This window comes from Anastrepha obliqua, chromosome 5 (assembly GCF_027943255.1).
Source record: "Anastrepha obliqua isolate idAnaObli1 chromosome 5, idAnaObli1_1.0, whole genome shotgun sequence".
Classification (NCBI taxonomy): Eukaryota; Metazoa; Arthropoda; class Insecta; order Diptera; family Tephritidae; genus Anastrepha; species Anastrepha obliqua.
In genome coordinates, this window is record NC_072896.1 from 26974824 (window position 1) to 26998921 (window position 24098).

Consider the following 24098-nt stretch of genomic DNA (forward strand, 5'->3'; position numbering starts at 1 on the left):
AATCCAAGTGTAGTACAATTGACTTAATTCATGTCTGAGTGCTGCACTTGCTAGTTGTCCCGACAAAAAAAAAGAAGAGAAAATCGAGCAAGATCAATTTCAATCAACACAGAAATCTGATCTATTTATAGGGATTCTAGTACAATGATTTGGTACTAACAGCATGAGCCTTCAGGTCGGTCAACCCTAAATTTTGTATAAAGTTTAAAATATCTAATAAAAACGTTTTGAAGTTGGCACATTTCAAACAAAATATTTTAGTCGGAGCAGAGGCAGTTTTAGGCCTTATTCTTCTTCTTCTTCTTAACTCTTGTGTTGTTACCCAAAAAAAAAACTAAATATTCTGCCACCCGGGTACGACAATTTCTTGGGTATTAGTGCTCTATATCCCGAATTATTATAGATAAATATTTATTTTTTTGTGTTCTAAGAACATATTTCTAACTGAATGCATCAATAATATAGGGTGGGCCATGTAAAATTTGCTTTTTGAATCGGCTATAAAAAAAACTAATCAATATTTTTTCAAACTTTTTTTTTCATTTTGAAGATTGAACATTGTCATTTATGAATGAAAAATAATATCGTTCAAATGACTGCCACGACTGGCTTTACAGTAGGCCATTCGATCAACCCAATTTTTAAGCAAATTTTCGATTGTTTGGGCTCCTATTTCATGAATGGCAACTTCGATTTCGTGTTTTAAAGCATCAATCGTCTCTGGATGGTTCGCTTAGCATTTGTCCTTAACGGCTCCCCACAAAAAAACAGTCCAACGGGCTTAAATCACAGCTTTGAGGCGGCTGATTATTCGGTTCTCAAAAACGGTAGCCAGAAGTTCGAGTGTAACCTTGGCAGTGTGACAAGTTGCACCGTCGTGTTGAAACCAAATGTCGTCCATGTCATCCTCTTCAATTTTTGGAAACAAAAACTCGTTGAGCATGTCACGGTAACGATCACCATTTACTGTAACCGCGGCTCCTCGCTCATTTTCCAAAAAAAATGGCCTGTTGATGCCGCCAGACCAAAAACCGCATCAAACAGTGACTCGTTGTGGATGCATTTGCTTGTCTACAGTAACGTGCGGATTTTCTGAGCCCCAAGTCCTACAATTTTGCTTATTGACGTAGCCACCGATGTGAAAACGAGCTTCATCAGAAAATATGATTTTTTTTTTTTCAAATTCCTCACAGTTTGAGTAGAAGACTCACCACTTTGGAAATAGGTTTTCAATATTTCCCAATTTTGTTCAAGCGTATAGCGTCCCATTTCGTAAATATCAAACCTTTAAGTAAATTATGAACACATTTGACATGTCATTTGTGTTACCATTCTCAAAAAAATAGGTGGTTCAAAAAGCAAACGCTGCATGGCCCACCCTGTAGTATATACAGCAACTTTTGTACTCCTATATCAGGTATAAAACGCAGGCAGCTGCACCCTACATTTCTCGTTTTTGTGAAGGTCAGGTGGATTGAACTAGAAAGGTAAGCGAAAAGGTAGGTCTTCCTAATCTTTTATACCTGGGGTATGTTCGCGAACACTTTTGAAACCAATATGGGTAAACATTTTGAAATGCAGTATAGTTCAGTTTCCATAGTCGAGGATGCAAGCCGTAGCGGCGCGCAGTCATTACTAAGATAGTTTGGATACTTCAGCGTACGTGAGCACACGTGTGTTAAAATTTTATGTTATTATGTGACGTATTTTCTGAAATTTGCGTATACTTTTTGAATTTTTTTATCTAAAATAACAAATAAAACTGATTGGTGATCACTGATGTATGGAACATGCTGAATACAAACCTAGCAACGATATATAGACCAACGGAACACTTGACTATTAATGAACAGCTTTTTCCTTATCGAGAATGCACGAAGTTTACCCAATACATGCCATAAAGCCTGCTAAGTACGGTCTCAAAGTAGTTTGGGTGTGCGATGCAAGTAATGCTTATCCGCTGAATGGGATTCTCTATACAGGCAAGCAAGGTAATACTCGAGAGGTGAATCAAGGAGAGCAATTTGGGAAAGAACTTGTCGTCGCTTACAAAGGATCTGGCCGAAACATGAGCATGGACAGATTTTTTACAACGTTACCTCTGAGCTAAAAGTCTTCTTTCTTGGAACCTTCGGTGGTACTTTGAAAAAAAAAACATACATTCCTCCAGAAATGAAAGCGTGAACTTTTATCAACTCTTTTTGGCTTTCATGAACAAGTTCTATGTGTTCATACGTATCAAAGAAAAACAAATCCGTGAACTTTCTTAGTACGATGCAGTACGATGCTTTGATCTCTGATTTAGCACATCAAGAACCAGAAATGATTTTGTTTTACAACAAAACCAAAGCCGGCGTTGATACTATGGATCAAATGTTCATGGGCTACTCTACGCAACGGCGAACTTGCAGATGGCCGCTAGCTTTCTTCTACAATATGTTGGATATTTCTTGTGTTGTTGCTTACGTCATTTATTCTGAAAATAATAATATGCTTTCCAACAAAAACAATCGGCGCAGAATCTTTTGCGCCAGCTTTCCAAAGAGTTAGCTATGCCGGTGATTCAAGAGCGAACTTCCAACCAGCAGGTATGCGAAGCCACGCAAAGAGGCTTGCAGTCGAAAGTTACTTCGAAAAACCTGTAGCGGTGGTAGTATCTGCTGACAACCAACGTCGAAACGTTACTGGTAGAAAAGTTGTACAGGGCGGCCCAAATAAGACCTTCTAATGTTAAGTGCAAATAACTTTTTTATTTTTTGACATATTTATTTTTCTCTTTTTGTAGGCTATTATTGAATTGTTGGAAACTTATTATGGAACCCTACTGCAAGACCATCAACAACGACTACAATACGCTATTCGTTTTACACAATTAGCCACACAAATTGATTTTTTAAATAATGTTTTGATGAAGCGCGTTTCCATTTAAATGGTTATGTCAACAAACAAAACTGTAGATTGTGGGGCTCTGAAAATCCAAAGGCAACACACCAACATCAGTTGCAACCATCTAAGTGTACTGTTTGGTGCGGTGCTATGTCCACTAGAGTTATCGGTCCATATTTCTTCGAAAATGAGGATGAAACGCCGGAATCGATTTCAGGAGTTTCTTACAGAACATTGATTGAAAACTTTTTGCGGCCAATGACGGGGCAGTATCCTAATTTGTGGTTTCAACAAGATGGAGCAACTGCGCATACTTCTAGGCAAACTATGGACCTGCAGAGTGAAATCTTTGGTGAACGTCTGATTTCCAAAAATTCAGATTTCTCTTGGCCGCCTCGTTCGCCAGATTTGACTGCGCCCGACTTCTTTTTATGGGGATATTTAAAAGGCAAACATTTTTATTTCAACAAATTTTTCAAAATATGTTTAATGCCTATTTCGATACAAAATAACTAAAATCATGGGGATCGGTGAGGAGGTTGGCCTATCTCTCATAGGAAAAAAGTTATTCAACAAAATGTACGCCGATGGGGACCCGGGTGGCAACACAAGGGTTAACCAGCCCGATAGGGCGATTTTGGCCGAGTTTAACAAATCGCGCCGTAGCCGGATGGGTTGGTGCGTGATTACCATTTAGGAGTGTGTAAGTTTGAATCTCCAGGCATGAAACATCAAATGGTAGAAAACATTTATTTAACAGCGATCGCCCCTCGATAGGCAATGACAGACCTCCGAGTATATTTCTGCCATGAAAAAGCTCCTCATAAAAAACAAAAAAATTAAAAAAAATCTGCCGTTCGAAATCGACTTGAAACTGTAGGTTCCTCTATTTGTGGAACAACATTAACACGCACGTCACAAATAGGAGGAGTAGGAGCTCGGTCAAACACCTAACAGAAGTGTTTGCATTATTTTGTTTTTTAGCAAAGTTCGCCAATCGCTTTTTTGTCTTGTGCTAACCGGCGCCAGCTGGACACACCAAGTGAAGCTAAGTCATTCTCTAACTGATATTTCCAATGCAAATGAGACTCTCCTATTCCTCTGATACAACAAACTGGTACCGCACTGAATACTTTTAGAGCCGGAGCGTTTGTAACCATTCGCACAACATTATCCAGCCAAAGAAGCCACTGGATCTTTATTCGCTGCGCTATATCTATGTTGTCGTAAAGCTCACCGCCTACGATTCTCGCCATCGCGAACGTATAAACGTCCAAAAATCTTCGCGGAATCTTTCTCTCAAACACATCAAGGGATGCCTCGTCGGATATTATCATCGTCCAAGCTTATGTGTTAGTTTTGTTCGTCAAGAGATCGATTGCCCACTTAGTCCGAAGTAGAGCTTGTTGGCAACAGAGACTGTTCGCTGGACTTTTAGTTTTAGACTTTCTGTGGGAAAAATTGTCAAAAATACAACTTATGGGATATTAAAATACATTTTCCTTTTTCGCATTTACAGTTGTTTAAAATAACTGGAAACATAAACTCAAACGAAGCAAAGCGGCAGGTGATAACGGGATCTGCTACGTCGATTCTACAGCCCCACTGCGCTGCAGCTGGGGCAGCGAGAACTTTCCGATGTAGTGAACGAAAAGCATTGTGGTTAAGCTGTCATAAGAAAAGGCGACCTTCGGAAATGTGGCAACTGGAGAGGCATCACGTTGCTCAACACTATTTACAAAATATTCGGAACTATAATATTATTCTGGATAGACTTCAACCGGTCGAAATGTTAGTACGTGACGAACAAGAAGGCTTTCGTTTCAATCGGAGCTGCCTAGATTAAGCGAATACTTTCAGGATAGTTTCTGAACAATCCTTAGAATGGACCACTCCTCATTATATGGTGATCTTTTATTTTCAGAAGGCTTTTGAAACCGTCAAGCGCACAGCAATACGGTCTTCTCTAGGAAAAAAGGAGTTCCTCCAGAAATTTTGCAGATCATCGCAACGCTCTATTATAATGCGCAGTTTCCCACAATGGCACCACAAGCACTTCATTTAGAACAAGGTCCGGTGTAAAACAGGGCTGCCCATTGTCGCCACTTCTATTCGCGGTTACACTTAACGAACAAGTGAGAAACTTCAAGAGGCTTATTCGGGAATTAAAAAGAGCCTCCTATAGGGAATTCTGCAGCGGTATTGAATCTCTGAGTGACACGGCGAAATTGGTTAGGATCCTGAAAAGGGACCCAAACGCAAAGCTGGGGTCACTTAAGCAATCTGATGGCTCCTTCACGGAGCGGCAAAGTGAGACACTCAGCTTGCTGGTGGAATCTCACTTTCCTGGTAATCAGATAAACGTCGGCCGGCAACAGCCCTTAATGAGAGAACCTGTTGTCAGAGCTGCTACACTTTCTCGGCATGACTGGTACGTCACTAGATATGTGGTAAATGAGGCTACTACTCAATTTGCCATCAACTTTTGGCGTCAACAAGTCGCCCGGACCAGATGGCACATATCCTCTCATGCTGAAGGAAGGCGCAAAGTCCGTGACTGCGGGCTTGAAGAAAATCTTCTCTGCATGCCTAGATACCGCTGGCCTAGATACCACGGCCTTGGAGGATATCTAGTGAGGGTCGCCTTCATCCCTAAGGTTAGAAGAGATGACTACACCAGCCCTAAAAGCTTTAAAACCATTAGCATGAATTGTTTCATGCTGTCTTTCATTACTGTCTCCATTTTAGTATGTGGAAAATCCTGCGAGTCGGCACTCGACAAAACCTTGTTGCTAGAGTAGAGCTAGCTATCGACAGGAGGGACTACGCTATGGACATCTTTTTAGACATAGAAGGGGCGTTTGATAATGCCACATTTGACAGTATGGGTAGCTCTGCTAGTAGGCACGGCGTAGATCGGGTGCTAGTTGATTGGGGATTCGTTCGATGCTGGCTCAAAAAATAGTCACAATGCAAACAAGATTCGAGGGTGTCTGGGTTAATAGAGGCTGCCTCCAAGGCGGTGTGCTGTCTTCATTGCTCTGGTGCATGGTAACCGATCCTCTACTCACCAGCTTAAACGACTCGGGAGTCTACGCACAAGCATATACGGGCGATGTTGCCTGTTTGGTAAGAGGCCCTTCGCTTATGAACATCTGTAGAATACGAACAGAAAATTCTGCATATGATTGACACTTGGTACTGTGCGAATGGCCTATCGGCAAACTCTACCAAGACTGGTATTGTCCTCTTCACCAGAAGGAGGAAGCTTGCTGGACAATGTTCTGCCTAAACTAAATGGAGTCACATTAAAGCTATCCAAAGAATTCAAATATCTTGCAGTAATCCCCGATAGTAAACTCCTTTGAAAGTCACACGTTAAAACAAAGACATACAAAGCACCGACAGCCTTCTGACAACGATCCAACGATCCTCGTCATGCCACTTGATTCCATGCCATCCATAGTCGTACTTGACAGGAGATACAATGTGATGCTGCGAGAGGCTCACCTGTGGTCACTTCATTCCATATGCCAACTTAGGGGCTCATATGTTCCCACTTCAAAACACATACGTGCATACAAATGTACATATGTACATGCGTGTGTGTGTTCTTTGTAATCTACACAAACTTTTTTCACCTTTTGTATCTCTCTTTTATACGACTTTTAGTAAGTTTTTCATTGACTCACGTGCCACATTCGGCACTGCTTGTAAATTGACTGCCTCATCAACACCCCTCGCCGCAATTTCCGCGCACAGTGTTTGGCTGCGTAACTAGGTGAGGCGCCACCATCAACGAGCCAACAATTCAACCAACCAAACAACCAACCAAGCAATCACGCTTCCTATTAGTACGCGCGTACGAGTGCTCACCCGCTCCACCACCAAAGCAGCCGGCATTCTTTAGTGTTTTACGAACTGTCCAAAATGAAGTTTATTACGTCTGTACACCGCAGAATGTCACAGCATGGATGGAAGTAGAGTGCGAGTACTGTATGCCGTACATGGAGTCATCAACAAGCAAACGATGGTGGCGACGGTAACGGTGGAGATGGTGAAGACACTTGTAAGCGGAATTAGAAGTGTCATTCCGGCCATATGTGACACAACGGTATTGTGGCTGTGCTTGAAGTGGTAGTAATGGTGTACACGAAGCGAGGAGATGGAGCGGAGTGGTGATGTGCTTGTGTGTATGTATGTTTGGGTGGTGTGGCGGCGTGACGCGTGTCCTGAGCGCAACGTATGAACGATGTTTCTGTTTCTGTTTCTGTTCTGTGCTTGTTAATAATTTTACAAATGTGAGTAATACACACTCAGAGCGCTAAGTGTATAAAACATGCGGCAGGAAATGCATACGCGCGTGTGTGTGTGTGTGTGGCAATTGCCACAGTACAACATAAAATGCCAAGAATTCATATGAAGCCGCGTCGTCGTTTGTTTTCTGAGGTTAAATGCTACGCTGACAACAATTGCTAGCACACACACACACACACATACACAGGCATATATGCGATGGTACTAGCTTGTGCTCGGAGGCACATGAGGTGTGGCATGGCGCGTCGTAAAAGTAACAGCAAACAATGCCGCCATGATGCACAGCTGCCACATTGCTCAACAAACAAGAAATACAAACGAGATATGTGGCACTCTAGTGAGCCAACTGCCAGAGAGAATGGCGTAGGGAGCGGGGTAGGGGTAGAGCGCTGAAGGAGTATCCCCACTTCGCTTGTGCCTCACTTAGCGCTGACGACGTTGGCGTGTTTCCGTTGCCGCTAATGGAAGGTCACGCGTTACTCATACGCAACGGTGTGTGCGGCAGGCACTACTACTACTACAACAACAACAACAGTATCAACAACAACAACTGCGGTCATGCCGAGGGCAAAGGGCTTGCGACAATTGTCCTTGCGCGTTTACACTTTTTCCACTCTTCTCTAATTTGTTGTTGGCTGCATTTGTTGCTGTTACTGTTGTTGCTATTGTTGTCATTGTCTACTGCTTTATGAGTGATAAACGTTGCTACGTTTGTTTAACAATTAACGTTGCGTATGAAACACGTTGCAGTTATTTATACGCAATGCGACGGACAGACGATGGCAGAGCAGCTATGCGAAAGGGGCAAAAGTCGACAGCCGCTCATGTACATATGTATGCATGTACACACACATACACACATACTTATATGCATATGTGTTTAAACAACATTTTTGCGCTGGTAATTAGTCGACAATGCATTGCGACTCTGGTGGGAGGTAATGAATGAATATCGTTGCTTGTGTACGATTTGCTCTCACTGTTGATGTTGCTGTCTGTGTCTGCGCCCGTATTGGTGTTGCTGATGGTGATGTGATAAATGATAATGGCTTATTATGTACGCGCGCATGTGTGGCGTACACGACTTTTGTAATTGCTTTTAAATAGCAAATTTTCAGCAAATTTACGAGTATGCGCCGCCTGCCGAGCCAACATAAATACAAATCTCATATTCCCAGCAGTTATGGCAGCCATGAATCCACTCACTTCAAAGCAGTGGAATTTAGATTGTAGAGCGCCTAAGGATTACAGCATTGCTTTCCTAATTATGCTACTTTATGTGTGTGAAGTATTGAAACGGCTTGTTAGCATCTTGAAGGCGTACTGTGATTGTGCTTGAATGACTCTCAGATGTGCTTAGTACTACTACAAGTAGTGGGATGACAGTGAAATGTGAGCTGTTGCAGTGGCCACAAACGTGGGAGGGAGGAGGTTACAAGTAGCTACTGGGTTTGTCATCTAATAACCGAAAAAGTGTTTGAAAATATAGGGTGGGCCATGTAAAATTTGCCTTTCTAATTGGCTATAAAAAAAAAAAAATCAATATTTTTTCAAACTATTTGTTTCATTTTGAAGATTGAACATTGTCATTTATGAATAAAAAATAATATCGTTCAAATGACTGCCACGACTGGCTTTACAGTAGGCCATTCGATCAACCCAATTTTTAAGCACATTTTCGATTGTTTGGGCTCCAATGTCATGAATGGCAGCTTCGATTTCGTGTTTTAAAGCATCAATCGTCTCTGGATGGTTCGTATAGCATTTGTCATTAACGGCTCCCCACAAAAAATAGTCCAACGGGCTTAAATCACAGCTCCGAGGCGGCCAATTGATATTGGAATTCAAAAACGGTAGCCAAAAGTTCGAGTGTAACTTTGGCAGTATGACAAGTTGCACCGTCCTGTTGAAACCAAATATCGTCCATGTCGTCCTCTTAAATTTTTGGAAACAAAAGCTCGTTGAGCATGTCACGGTAACGCTCGCCATTTACTGTAACCGCGGAAGAAGAAGAAGACTCACCACTTTGGAAATAGGTTTTCAATATTTCCCAATTTTGTTCTAAAAAAATAGGTGGTTCAAAAAGCAAACGCTATATGGCCCACCCATTATTTATCGAGGTTTTTAAGTTAATAAAAATTGCAAATTCAAACACCCACTGAAGAACAGAAGCACAAGTAATTTTTTATTTAGAATATTCTAATAATGCAGGTTCGGTAGTCTAGCGTAAGTGCACTAGCCTGCCATTCCAGAGGTTGTGAGTTCGAATCCCGCGTAAAGCACGGTCCTCGCACTTTTCCCAATTTCCCTACTTTTTCTGCTTCTAAATCAAAAAAATTCTCCAATTCCATTCCTCAACACCAAAAACTTATATCCTTTCCAGCCTTACTCCCGCACAAGAGGAAGCAGCTACGCAAGCACTCATGCTACACATGAAAGAAAATTTCAAATTGGGCAACCTCACCGGTCACCTAAGTATCCTAAATAAAGTCAAAAACACCATAAGCATGACCCAAGTTTCAGACCACATTGACCCAACCCTCTGTTTCACAAAAGGATACACAGTTACCTTTCCTGAGAGGAACGAGTGGAAAACAAACCCAAAATGGATGAATGATGATTCACAAAAATGGTACACTGATGGATCAAAAACACCTTATGGTGTAGGAGCAGGAGTAGTGGGGCCCAGAATCCACAAATCATTCACTCTCACCAGGGACACCCCATCTTCCAAGCGGAATTATACGCAATAATGGAAGCAGCAAACATCATGCAACGTAGAAACCACAAGAGAGTAAAGATTAGAATACTCTCGGACAGCCAATCAGTTCTAAAAGCTTTATATAGCTATACCTGCAACTCAAAAACTCTCTTAGAATGCCACAAGGCACTTAATAACCTGGCATCCAAAAACCATGTCTCATTAAATTGGGGTACCAGGACATGAGGGATATGACCGCAACGAAAAGGCAGACTTTCAGCCAAAAAAGGGGCAGATGTAAATTTCATCGGACCTAGTCCTATGTTTGGATTTAACAAAAACAGCCAAAAACAAAAAGTAAAATACTGGGCCAAAACTCTAATAAATTAGCATTGGAACAACGTAGAGGGTCTTAGACACTCCAAAAAGTTCTTAAGTTTCAATGCTAAAAGAGCTAACGCGGCCCTCACGTTAAACAAAAAGAGCATTCGCACTCTCACAGGCGCCCTCACGGGTCACCTCACCTGCAACAAACACTTACATAAATTAGGCATAACTAACACCAGCACCTGCAGATTCTGCTGCGAAGATGAGGAGTCTATAGAACATCTCATCATCGAATGTGCGGGGTTGACGCATAGAAGGAAAAAGTTTTTAAACAAGTTCATGCTTTTAGATGAAGACCTACAATCACTACCTCAGAAGGAGCTGGTACAATTCATAAGCATACTTAACAGTCAATAGACAGCATAGGCTGCACAATAGATCAATATGGTCGCAGTGCTAAAGGGTCATACCTTAACCCTTTACTACCATTACCCATTACTCCCGCAATAGTCTCCGCAGTATTTGCATTGTGGCTGCTAAAACAAGCAAAAAAAAGAAGAAAAACCCACAGTTACACATTACATCAGCGGCGTAAGCAAGAGGAAGCGTGCGACCGCGGTAATAGCGCAGACACACGAAATTTAGCGAAGTCCTCAACCATCTGTGCGATCCTTCTGCCAGAAAAATGTGGGACTCAGATGGCGCTCCAAACAGTAAGAAGGCGTTGTTCCTAAGCAACGACAGGTGGGCATTCCCACTACTTAGGACTGGTAGCGGTAGGTTAATCACCTACCCTGTCAGAAATCACAAACAGATTAACGAAACTAACGCAAGACTGAGTCTTGTCGAGGCCCTATGCTCCCGAGCGGGGTGAACAAGAAAAAAAAAATAATAATAATATTAGGCAGGCCGCTGTAGCCAACAGGTTGGTGCATGAGTGTTGAGTTCTGGAGTGCGTAGGTTGGAGTGTCCGTGTATGAAACACCAAAATGATTGACATTTTTTTCTAATAGCAATCGTCCCCCGGCAGATAATGGCAAACCTCCGAGTGTTTTTCTGCCATGAAAAAGCTCCTCATAAAAAATATCTTCCCTTCGGGGTCGGTCTAAAACTGTAGGTCCCTCCATTTGTGGAACAAAATTAAGACGCGCGCCACAAATATGAGGAGGAGCTCGGCCAAACAACCAAAAAGGGTGTTTCATATTGAACTTACATACAAGGCGAAGCCCAAAATAAACAAGACTGCGCTAAACTAGAAAACACAGGAGCTTTGTTCTGATAACTTCAAGTTTGTTTATTCAAAATAGTCCCCTCTGGCCTCGATACACAGTACTGCGCGATCTTAAAGCTTTTCAAAAGAGTGTTTCAGGTTATTGACCGGAATGTCCTTCGGAATGTCGGTACGAGCCTTTTGGATGGCCTCTACGGACACAAAACGTTTTCGTTTCTTGGGCAAATGCCATTTTCTGAATAGGTGGGAGTCACAGGGAGCCATATCAGACAAATACGGTGAGTGACTGATGGTTAAAATGCGATTTCTAGTCAAAAAATCAGTCACAAGAGTGGATCGATAAGATGGTGCATTATCATGCAATAAGCGCCAGCTTCCTCTTTCGCGGTATTCAGGGCGAATTAGACGAATGCGATGCAGCAAACGCTTCAAAACGTCAATATAGAAAATTGTATTAACGGTTTGGCCCGTTGGCATGAACTCCTTGTGGACAATTCTCTTGGAATCGTAAAAGCAAATGAGCATCCACTTGATTTTTGATTTATCCAAACGCGACTTTTTGGGTGGTGGCTCGTCTGGGGTCTTCCTTTGGGAACTTTGACGCTTAGTTTCAGTTTCATGTTGGAAACACCACATTTTTTCACCAGTTACAATGTTGCAGAGGAGTAAAGGAAGTTATCGTCTTTTTAATGAGGTCTTTCGAAAGTTGAACTCTGAGCAATTTTAGGTCCTCAGTTAACTTGTGCGGAATAAAACGTGCACAGACCTTTCGTAAGCACAAATGATCAGTTAAAATGCGATAAATCGATGTTTTGGAGATATCCAACTCCGATTTCATGAATTTCAATGATGATTTCAGTTCATTTTTGATAAATTTACAAACAATTTAGATGGAGTTTTCGATGATTACTGATTTTTGGCGCCCGTATGCTTATTGTCATTTATTTACATCCTCGCGATCTCTGAAACGTGTAAACCACTCATGAGCTCTGGCACGAAATAGACAATCATTATCATAAACGTTTTTTTATAAATTCAAATGTTTCGATGGCCGTTTTACCGATTTCTAAAAGTAGGTTTGATATTAGCTCTTTGTTCCAAACTCATTTTTGTACCGATGACACAAACTTACTGATACTTTAGACGCAATAACTTGGCTTCCACTGAACCCAATGTCACCAAGCTTTCACTGAAGTCAACTAGGGATGTAACTTCCATCGCACTAACTCATTAATCAATCCATCAAAAACATTTTTGTGACTCCAGTCTTGTTTATTTTGGACTTCACCTTGTATACTTGAAACATTTTTAATTATTTTTTAATCTCATTTATTTCTTCAGTGCGATCAAAACTGGCTCGTTAATCTGTAATCCGAATTCTTCAACACTTAACTATTGAATTGAAATAGTCCAAACCACTTAACTACTCTGATTCTTTGCCATTCTATACTAGACGTTGTATGCTTTCAGAGATGGAGCACTTGAGTCCAGAAGATCCATTCAATCGCTGTGTAGTCCTTCGCTCTCTCGCGAAACCATAGGTAATTTTATATTCAATCGCTTATGATGTCATTGCTGGTCTTATTGGTTACCCGGAACTACTTGAGCTCATAACTGTGCTGTATATTTTTCTTTTGCTTTGACTAGGGCAACTGTTGTTTGGTACTGCACACTCGATGACTTCTTCGCAGTATATCCACGGCTGATTTTAAAGTTTAAACGACTATCAGTCTTCAATCGTCAGTATTTAATAGTGGGTTTTGAACTGATAGTTGCAATCCCAACATTTACTTACTTCCTTAGATGGCACTACAGCCGTATGTCGGTTTTGTGCGAATCTAAAACATTGCGCCATCTACTGTGCTGTCAGGTTATGCCTCGCTTGGTTTCCCTAACGTAGATTAGGTATTCTTTTTCCTCGTCGCCCACCAGTGGGTTCCCTTCCGGAGGAGTACCGTGACGGAGCGCTTTCATTCATCCGCGAGACATGATCAAGTCAGGGCAGCCGCTGTATTTTATTACGCGAAGAGGACCAAAGATTATTCGGAGAATTTTCCTCTCGAACACTTCCAGTGCTCTCTCATCAGCTGTCGTCATCGTCCAAGCTTCTGCGCCGTATACAAGGTCGGGGCTAATTAAGCTTTTGTACAGCGTTGTTTTCGTTTTTCCAGAAAGTGCTCTACTTCTCACTTGCCTACTGAGCCCAAAGTAACACCTTTTTGGCAAGAGTTGTCCTTCGTTTAATCTCCAAGCTCATTCTGCTTGTTAACACTGGCACCTGGATAAACAAAGTCTTTCACCACTTCGCATTCGCGATTGCCAACAGTGAAGTGTTGCCCCTAGATGCGCGGACTCTTTGTATTGTTGTCAGTAGGTACTTTAGTTTACTCTCGCGATATTACCTTTTTCTGCTTCTTTCTTCAGACTGGAGTACGCTGAACATACGGCGCGGTTGTTCAGGCCGACAATATCTTTTGTAGTAGATAGTGCGAAAGCGGTTTAACTCAGCAACACGAATAATTTTTCCAGTAGGAGATTAAAGATATCACACGAAAGGGAATCGCTTTGCCTGAAACCTGGGCTAAGTATCGAAAGGTTCGGAGAGGTGCTTTACGGTCCGGACGGATCTTACCGTAGCGGTCAGCGACATTTTACACATCTGTCTAAGTTTTGCGGGGATACCAAAATCAAACACCACGGCATAAAGGCTGTTTCTGTTTGTGCTATTGAAAGCAGCTTTAAAATCAAAGGTGGTTTGTGTCGATTTGTCGTTCGTGGGGTTTCTCCACGATTTGCCGTATCGTGAAGATCTGGCCAATAGTAGACTTATTTGAAGCCTGAAGCTGCACAGATATGGTCTAATCAATTCTTTGACGATGGGCTTCAGTCTATCACATAATACCCTCGATAAGGTCTTAGCAATTCGCGTTGTTTGTAGGATCACCCTTCTTAAAGATTGTACAGAGTACGCTTAAGTTCCAGTCGTTTGGTATGTTTTCCTCCGACCATATCTTGCAGAGCAGCTGATGCTTGCGGTGTGCTAATTCTCCGCCTCCAGCTTTGAACAGCTCCGCCGGTAGTCCGCCGACTCCTGCGGATTTGTTGTTTTTTAGCCGCGGTATGACTATTCGAGCTTGTTCAAGGTCGAGTGGTTAGTCCGTCGTCCACGCCTTGCTCGAACTCGTGGAAGCTGAGCCAAATTTCACAGTCGATACGATAGCTCAGAGGTTAAATGGAGGCATGGAACAATTCACAGGCACCTGGTTCAGTTGGGAAAGGTTTCAAACCTGGTAAAATGGGTTCCGCATAGACTTTCCGTCACCAAACTTCAGCAGAGAGTGAATGTGTGTTCTCAGCTGCTGCAACGGCTTGAAAATGAAAGTTTTTTGAACCGTATCGTTACTGGTGATGAAAAATGGGTCGTTTATAATAATCCTGTTCGCAGTCGCCAATGGTTAGATAAAGATGAAACACCAGAACCGACCCAGAACTCTAGAGATGGCCTTCACCCCAAGAAGATTCTCCTGTCTATTTGGTGGTATACGGCCGGTATTGTTTATTATGCACTTCTGGAACCAAACCAGACGATAACTGCTGATTACTATTCCCATCAGCGATCAAACCTGAATGAGGCACTTAACACAAATCGACCGACCGTCTTTAGTGAATAGACGCAAAGTTTTGTTTCACCACGACAACGTAAGACCCCATACCGCAAGGCAAACATTAGGCAAGCTGAATGAGCTCGGATGGGAGCTAATGCCGCATCCACCATACTCTCCGGATATTTCACCTTGTGATGAATACCTTTTCCGTGGACTTCAATCCCATATGAGTAACAAGAACTACTCCTCAAAAGAAGCTATAAAAAGGGATATCGAAGCGTATTTTGGCTTCAAGGAGAAACAATTTTTTGAGCAGGGAATTAAAAATTTGCCTAATCGTTGGGAAGACATTGTAAATAATGAAGGAAAATATATTATTGATTCATAAATACTTTAAACATCTTTTTTAGGAAGGGCCGCCTGCGCCTAAACGCATTACGTGTATGGGAGCATTCCTCTATAAGCAATGTTTACTTTCTTGGAACGATCGCCGAAATTGTATAAAGTCATGCAACATTACTCATTAAACGCGATGCTATATACTTTTTTATTTTTTATTTTTATTTTTTTCTTGTGACTGTTCAAAGCATTTGTAACCAAAGGAATCTTTAAATATTTTCGTATTTCCTTCATGTAAACGAAAATCAGCCCAAAAAAACCCTAAATAAATTAACGAGATATACTAATATAAATTAAGCTTAAATTCTTTCCACACTTTCAATTCAGAGCGACTAAGGTCCACTCCTCTGCGTCAAATTTAAAATTAAATTATATGAAACCCAACCATAATTAAGTCGGCAAATGAAGTTCAAAACATTTTTATATAACTTCGAGGGATATTAACGAAAAGTGTCAACGAAGTAAAATATTAATCAAGCGTCGTAAAGAACGGTAGTTTACGCGCAGGCGCAATCGACAAATAAAATGACACATTCCGCCAGTTGGATTTGAGTGTAGCCATAAAATTGAACGCCGCTGCCAAGGGAGGCAGAGTTGGCAAAAATGCGATACTGATGATGCTGCGCGTATTACTGTTGTTGTTGTTGCTGCTGCTATGAATGCAAGCAATTGCATGCGAATATCGGCATCCTGATGGACGTGTAGAGTTTTACGACATTTTTATATAAAAATATAATATTCATAAAGCTGATGACTGGCGCAACAACAACAACAGCAACAGCAAGGCAAGCAGAATCAGCCATGGCAAGAACGATGGACTGTAGCACAACTTTTATGACAATGACAACGAGTGAATGACATTAACTGCCTGCAAGACACAAATAAAAAACGAAAAACAAATAACACAAACAACAAAAATGAACAAACGGACAACAATCATTCGCAAGCGCTTGACAATCGTGCGCCGGAAGACGGAAAAGAATGGCAAACGATAAATGACAATGGACAATCAACAGCCTGCCAACTAGTCAGGCGAGCGCGAGCGTTCAGACAATAACAACAACAACAATACAGCGTAACAACTCAGTTTCATCAAGCGCAGTCGTATGAGAGCGCAAGGAGGAGAGCGCAAGCGGAGGTATGTTAAATTAAAGCCAGCAGTTAGCGATGCGGTGCGGTATGATGTAAAGGGAGCGCATGCGCAATAAATTATTCAGCGTAAATTACCGGCATGAATAAAAATGCAAATCGATTGCATTAATTTAATAACAACGCCAATAATTTGGGATCACGGGCCATTCGCGACCAGCCAACTACGGCTCGACAGTAAGTGAAACAGCACCAGAAACATCACCAACGTCAGCAGCAGTGACAGCAGCCACAACAACAACAACAATTGCAAGGAATCCTCCAATAAAAGCGCTCATTAAATATACGACGCTCATGGTTCGTCTCGTTTGGATTGGATTGGCGTGTTATGGACGCGGCGCATCAACTGTCACCGCATCGCATGCAACGGCACAACGTCACAACGGCAACGACAACGGACGGATGAGCAAATGGGCAAATGGACAAATGGAATGGATGAGTGGACGTTGGTTGGTCGTAACGCCTTTGCTGGTGTGCCAAATTCGTGCTACTTTCAATATAAATTTTCTTAATTTGCAAAAATCATAAAATAAATGCGCAGCGAAATTCCATCATCCGCGTTGAGGGTAGCGCGCACTGTACACGCAGTGAAGAAGAGCCGGTACCCGGCCGGGGGAAGGGGGTTGTTAACGTATTGATGCGTTGCATTCAGAAGGTATTAAAAGGTCGTAAAATTTTACGCATTCGCGCGAGCTGTGGGATCAATGAGTGGCGGCTACAGCGACGGCGGTGTTGGCGGCGGGTGACGTTAAGTTAAAATTGATCGCAAAATGTACCTGTGGCGGACATAAAAATAAAAATGCAATCGATATCACAAAACGCTGTGACAACCATCAGTAAGAGCGAGTGCAATAATTATAAATACAACAACAACAACAACAACTATAACAACCACATCAACAGCAAACAAATGCATCGGCGACAACAATCAACGTCGCTCAGCGTTTTTTTTTTCTTTGTTGTTTTTGGTTTTGAACGATACAAAACTGATGGGTCTGTCGCGTCGCCGCCAGCTATAAAACGTAAAACGTTAACAATAAAAAACAAATGCCAATATTTGCCAAAAGCTTAAATGCGCGCTTGTGTGCCACCTGCCCTCTCTCCCTCTCTAAGTAATACCTTTGCACCCAACAGCGTAAAAGGCGAAATCAATTAGTCCGATTGCATTTGACGCGTCTGACGCGTTTGTCAATGCAAATCGAATGATGGGCAATAAGCAGTGGTGCGTGTTGTTGTTTAAAGTAAGGAAATACGAAATACTAATGGAACAGAAAAGAAAAACTAAACTCAAACCGTATGAGAAATAAAATAAGTTAGTATACAAGTAGAGAATTAAGCGTATGCAGTTAACCTCAGTAAGGGACACGTCACGCATATAGGTATACTCCTTTCTAGTATATGCCAGAGAGGTATCCCGTCTAAAATCCTTTGGAATTTTCTCTTTGATTTTCTCGTGGTGAAATGAGAGGTTTTGTCCCGTAAGGTATCCAGTCTAACTTCTTCTTCTTGATTAGCCCGATAACCGCGCGATTTTGGTCGAGTTTAACAAAGCGCACCCGTCGCTTCTTTCTTGTGGTAATCGGCGTCAGTTTGGCTTCCTTGACCAGATCTTCCAACACAGAGGAAGCCTTCCTCTTCCTACCAGTAATACTTAATACTTCCTGCTACCAACATCTGGTGCCGCATCGAATACTTTCAGAGCCGGAGCGTCGACCACCCTTTGGAAATTTCTTATTGCTGTTCTCTTAATGAAAAGCCCTCGAAGAAGGTTTTCAGCTGCATCGGCAAGCTGATGAACTTTTTTTCCATCAATCCTTTCAAGACGGGGACAAAAATGTTGGTCACAGCGAAAGGAAGTTGTTGATGTCTTTGCCGTTGCTGACTTCTTCGTTGCGAACACCGAGCTGTTTAGAAATTTGACTGAATCCAAAACTTATCCACAATGACCACTGGCGTTGCATGTGTAGAAGACTATCAAAGTCTTTTTTCTATCCGAAGCATATTTAGCTCGTATTCCCCTTTTGTCGTAGTACTGCGGTCTTTCTGCCAGAAAGGCAATGAAGAGCTGATACAAAGAGACAAGGTCCTTCTTTGCTTTACAAAGGCGACGTTCTGCCTGTTTGAGATTCAGAGACTTTGGACTCATACATAGAAATAGCGATTAGTTAGTGAGGTAAGTCATGCATGTCTGAGAAAAAGATGGTATTTGTTCCGAACGTGTAACGAACAAACGTCTACATGCCTGTAAATGGGAGTCATTCGCAATTCTTATAAAAAGAAGAAGCATTAAGGCGCCCACAGTTTCTATGACAACCTCTTTCTTGGCAGCAGTTTGCTCAGTGGTTTGCCCTGTTTCTTGCAGAGGTGAGTTTATTATTGATATATCATTTGAAAATATAAAGTCCATAATGGGGATCGAGCACAGGACCATCAGAATGGTAGGCACGCAATAACCCACTCGGCTACGACCGGCCGACCGAGCTCCTCCCCCTGATTGTGGCATGTGTCTCTAGTGAGAAGTGCTCTGCCTATAATTCAACTATTAGACGCATATTCCTCAGCGGAGAGTCGTCTCTATTCTTACAGAAAATCACCTCGGTCTTAAATCTTTCTGGGAGTTTCGAAATTTTTGGTCTGCCATAGTCACAGACTAGTCGCACTCACATAGCTTGGTCTCCGTTCTTCAAAGGGTACGTCTGCTTTCTTCCCCCAACTTCAGGTAATGATTCCACAAGACCTGTTTGCAGATAGCTTCTGCAGCGCAAATCAGGGTACGACACTTTGGCCAAAACTTTGGGAGTGGGAGCGAGGGTAACGCACCTGCCGGGTGCTTGTTGCGATTGCAGTTTTTTAACGCCGATCACGCCCCATGCAGTTAGACGCAGCTTTCTTTTTTTCTATTTAACATAAGGCTTCAACAAAACATTTAAATTTTATTCTCTTTACCCCTGGTCTCTTTACGACAACCCACGTTTGGTTAACTGTTTCTAGCTGACGAAGGTTAGAACGCCTCCAAGTATTTCGTGGACGACCGGGTCATCTGTGTCGTTGTGGGTTCCATTCCAATGCTGTTCTGCAAATGCTTTCTCTGTCCTTTCTGAGAGTGTGCCCGATCCATCGCCATTTACGACCACTTATCACCTTTTGGATTGAAGCTCGGTGATCTGCCATAAGTCCGTATTTCGGAATATATTAGGAAAATTTTGTATATCTTTAAACAGGCAGTGCTCATAGCAGCGAGCTTTTGTGGCATCGTATTTCTTTTCTATCGGTGTAATTGTGTGAGATATCCAAAAATCTTGCTTTTAAACAGATTGTGGTGAGCCTCACTCATCTAACGGGTTGATAAAAAGTATAATATGCATCGTGAGATATGGCTCTCTAAATACATCTAGCGGGTAGTGATCAGAACTTTTTATTTCGAAATCTTTCTCCCATCCTAAGCCCGACACTGAATTTATGCTCCTTTACATGAAAGTTGTAGTAAATGACACCACAACCGATGGACCTTTCTACTTTACTCCATTAAACGCATATCTTGGGCGGTGATAATGTTAGTCTGCTACTGTTACAAATATGTCAACCAGCTGGGTAGAGACATTACCCCTTTTAAGGGAAACAACATTGGACGTATAGAGTTTTTGAATAGGTGTGCTCAAAACACTGACCATTGTGATCCCCTCCCCTAACTAAGTTGCTTAAACCCAAATGGGAAACACTGGTGAATACATTTTAAGACATCCAGCTCTGCGTGTCATATCACATTTTTATAGCGAGTCGTTTGCTCCAAGTACAGACACGCGCTTTCGATCGCATCTCGCATGACGAATCAAACGTCGAGGAGAGTTCGTTTTTTTTAACGAGGCTTTCATTTAGATCAACAGGGGCGATGAGAACTTGAAAGAATAGCGCAGCTTTTTAAAGAATACTCAACCTGTCACCGATTGACATTATGGCAAAATATCTAGCAGCTAAATCTAACGTAAGACCTATAAAATATTCGGGCGTAGCAAAATAGTCACGAGTTATAGGGCCAATACAGATTATGTAACTGCGAAATGCTATTAGGTAAGGAAATTCCGAACAGCAATAAAAAAGAGGGGTGGAAAAGAGGAAAGAAACCTAGCCCCAATACGCTTAATATACCTATTTACTGACGGCTCGAAAATGTTAGACGGAGTAGGTGCAGAGATTTATTGCGCAGATCCGTTCAAGCTACTTCATCACTGCAGTATCTTTCAAGCAGCAGTCTTCGCTATAGGAAAGCCTGCAGAATTAGCAAACGCAAAAATATCGAGCAACTACAAAATAAATCTATACGTTGACAGTCAAGCAGCGCTAAAGGCAATAAATTCATATGAAATTTCATTTAAAAATGGTCTTAAAAGCAGGGCTGTACATATATAGGGTAACCGGACATGAGCGCATGGCACGACATGAACCTGTAGATGAGTTTGCCAGATGTTTGTAGATGAGCAAGAAAACGACATAAGAAATATCTTTAAGACGATCTACAATGACATCGTTGCGGACATTAAAGGACGGTTAGATAGGAGGTAATGACCTAGCCTCTTGCAAAACCGCGAAAATCATGTGTAAAGAGAATGCGAATAAATACGCCAGGTTCGTACTGGGAAACTTTAGAACATCTTCTATGTTCGTGCCCTCCTTAAGATAGAACACGAATGAAATGTTTAGGAGCTCTACAATATGAGAAGTTGGAATGTATGTCAGGGTTAGAGCTTCAGAGTTTACTTAGATTCACAAAAGACGCAAACTTATTACAAGATGTCTACTATACAGAAACGTAAAGTTCTAGCTCTATATGGTGCCACTAAGGACTAATAGGTCTATGTGAAGGCTTTCAGCCAGCCAGGTCAACTCACCTAGGTAGGTAGGTAGGCATGTGAAATGGTTGAAGTGCCAGTCTGGCACTCCTCAAGTAGCATTAAAGCGCCGATTTGATACCATTGTGAGACCTCCAACAGGCAGATATCTACAGCTAGCCAAAGCTTTTGATATAATGGAAAGGATTGATGAGATTTCGGTTGGCGCACTGCCCCCGGCTGTCGAAGAAAGGAGCTCCTAGTGATCTTAATAGTCTAGCTGCCAAGCCTGGATGTTTACAGAAAAAGTGCTCAAGAGTCTCCTTCTCTGAAAGGTCCCCACAGCTTCTGCATTGGGGGTTAAATGGTAACCGTAGCTTTTCCGCGTGGGTGTCGATCGTCTAGTGACCGGTAAACACAGCTACGAGTTTGGAAACTGAATGGCGAGGAGCCCAAAGGACTTCCTGAGTCCTTCGTATATTGTACTGTGGTCAAAGCGTTTTCGAAACAGCACATGATGAAATTGGGCTCCATCTTTTCTGCGCTTTCCTGAGAAATATTTGTGCAGTTCCCCTTTAACAACTGTGAGGGGGATGCCGATGACCGGGTAGGAAGTCTCTGACCCCAATTCAGTCCTCTTCCTCGCAAGCTCATCAGCAATTTCATTTCCCTCTACGTTCCTATGTCCAGGAACCCAGATCAGAGAAATGTTACCTGCACACCCAAGAGATTTGATCGCCTCCTTACAGGAGTTTACTAGTTTCGTTCTGCACCATGGCGTCGTCAGAGCCAGGATCGCGGCTTGACTATAGGAGTAAATGTTAATATCTCCCTCGCTTCCACGTTCCCTAAGCATTTTGCATGACTGCAGAATCGCAAAGACTTCTGCTTGAAAAACATTAGCAGTATTCGGCAGTTTTAAGGAGATAGATAAATTGGCTGATTTAGAGAAAACCCCCTCTTCGACTGCCGTTTCCATGGTGAAACTCATCTAACCTAACCTTTTATTCAGATCTGACGTAAATATTATTTGGATTGGATATAAACCCTGCCCACTTTTCTTAAGTTAATACTGATTTTCCGTCCGTCCCTTTGATGTTACCGGCTGTAGCTCTCATTGTGCATGAGTTTGTTTCAATCCAAAAATTAACAGCTAACAAAAATTAAATTTTACTAAAATGTGCGCGGGTATATGAAGATGTGTCCGGACCGAATTAAGCTTTCCTTAGCTGCTTTATTTAATTTCAAAGTTAAAGTGCTCTTAATGAGGATCCCCATAGGTATATACAGGGTTTGATTGAAAAGTAATGAGCCTTATTTTTCTAAGCAGTTTTATTAAACCTTTTGGCTTATACAACTAATATTCTTCAAAATAGGACCCTTGAGCGTCAATACACCGCTGGTAGCGGTCCTTCCACTGCAGGAAACATTTTTTAAACTCATTCGCCGGAATCGCGTTCAATTCGGGTGTCACAGTTTTTTGGATCGCCTCGATGGAATCGAAACGCCGCCTCTTCAGTTTTCTTTTCAGGCGCGGGAGCAAGAAGAAGTCCGGAGGGGACAGGTCTGGGCTGTAGGGAGGGTGGGGAAGCACCGGAACTCCCATCTTGGCCAATGCAGAGGTGCAGAGGAAGGCGGTATGCGTCGGCGCATTGTCGTGATGAAGGATCCAATCGTTGACGAGGTCAGGCCGAACCCGGGAGACGCGGTTTTTCAGCCGAAGGAGCACTTCTTTGTAAAATGCCGCATTTACAGTGCTTCCTGGAGGTATAAACTCCTTTTGGACAATGCCTCGAGAGTCGAATAAGATGATCAGCATGTAAAATCCTAACACTCTTTTAAAACAGCTTTCACGCGCAGAGCGATGTTGACTGCACCGCTGTTGCCAGCGAATTGGGACCGGTTTCTAGTGGAAGGGGAAGGTCCAACGATCATTTTCCCCTACCAGCCGATTCGGTTGATCGCTTGACAGACGCTCCGCGCGGGAAGGCTCATTACTTTTCAATCAAACCCTGTATGTATAGCCGCGTATTACAGTCCTTAAAATATTTAGCATGGCTGTCATCTTCACAGTAAGGCAAGGGAAATTGTCTAATCCAAGACTTTGTCCTGTTCCATGTTTTGTTGGAAATTGGGTTTACGTGGCAGGTTCTAAAGACCCGCATAACCAAACTCGGCTTCATGAAAAAGCATAAAAAATATGTGCCTTTGCTTCACTTTTTTTCTGCACTTTTCTGGAAAATACCAAATATTTCTTATGCTGCTAAAAAAATATTTCCCTAAGACGTTTTTGCCTTTCTATTCCCATATCGCTACATTTATGTACATCCTTGTGTGTGGTCAGCATTTTTAAATAATTTTAGATGTTATCGCGCTGCTTGCTCTCGAATTTCTACTCGCTCACATAACAAAATGAACCACACCGTGGAAAGCCGTATTGAATTTCTTGGAATACTTATTGAAATGTACGCGAAGATTTTCTAAATTTCTATTAGACATTCCATATCCCTAGAAAATTGTAATTATAACTTTTAATGCAGCAGTAAAATTAAGCTCCACAGGCTCTTAAGGCACAGCTTCGTTGGTGGCGCTTCAATAACGATATGTTGGCCATCATTTCGTGGCGTCTAGTCAGTATTTGTTTTCGCATATTTTGC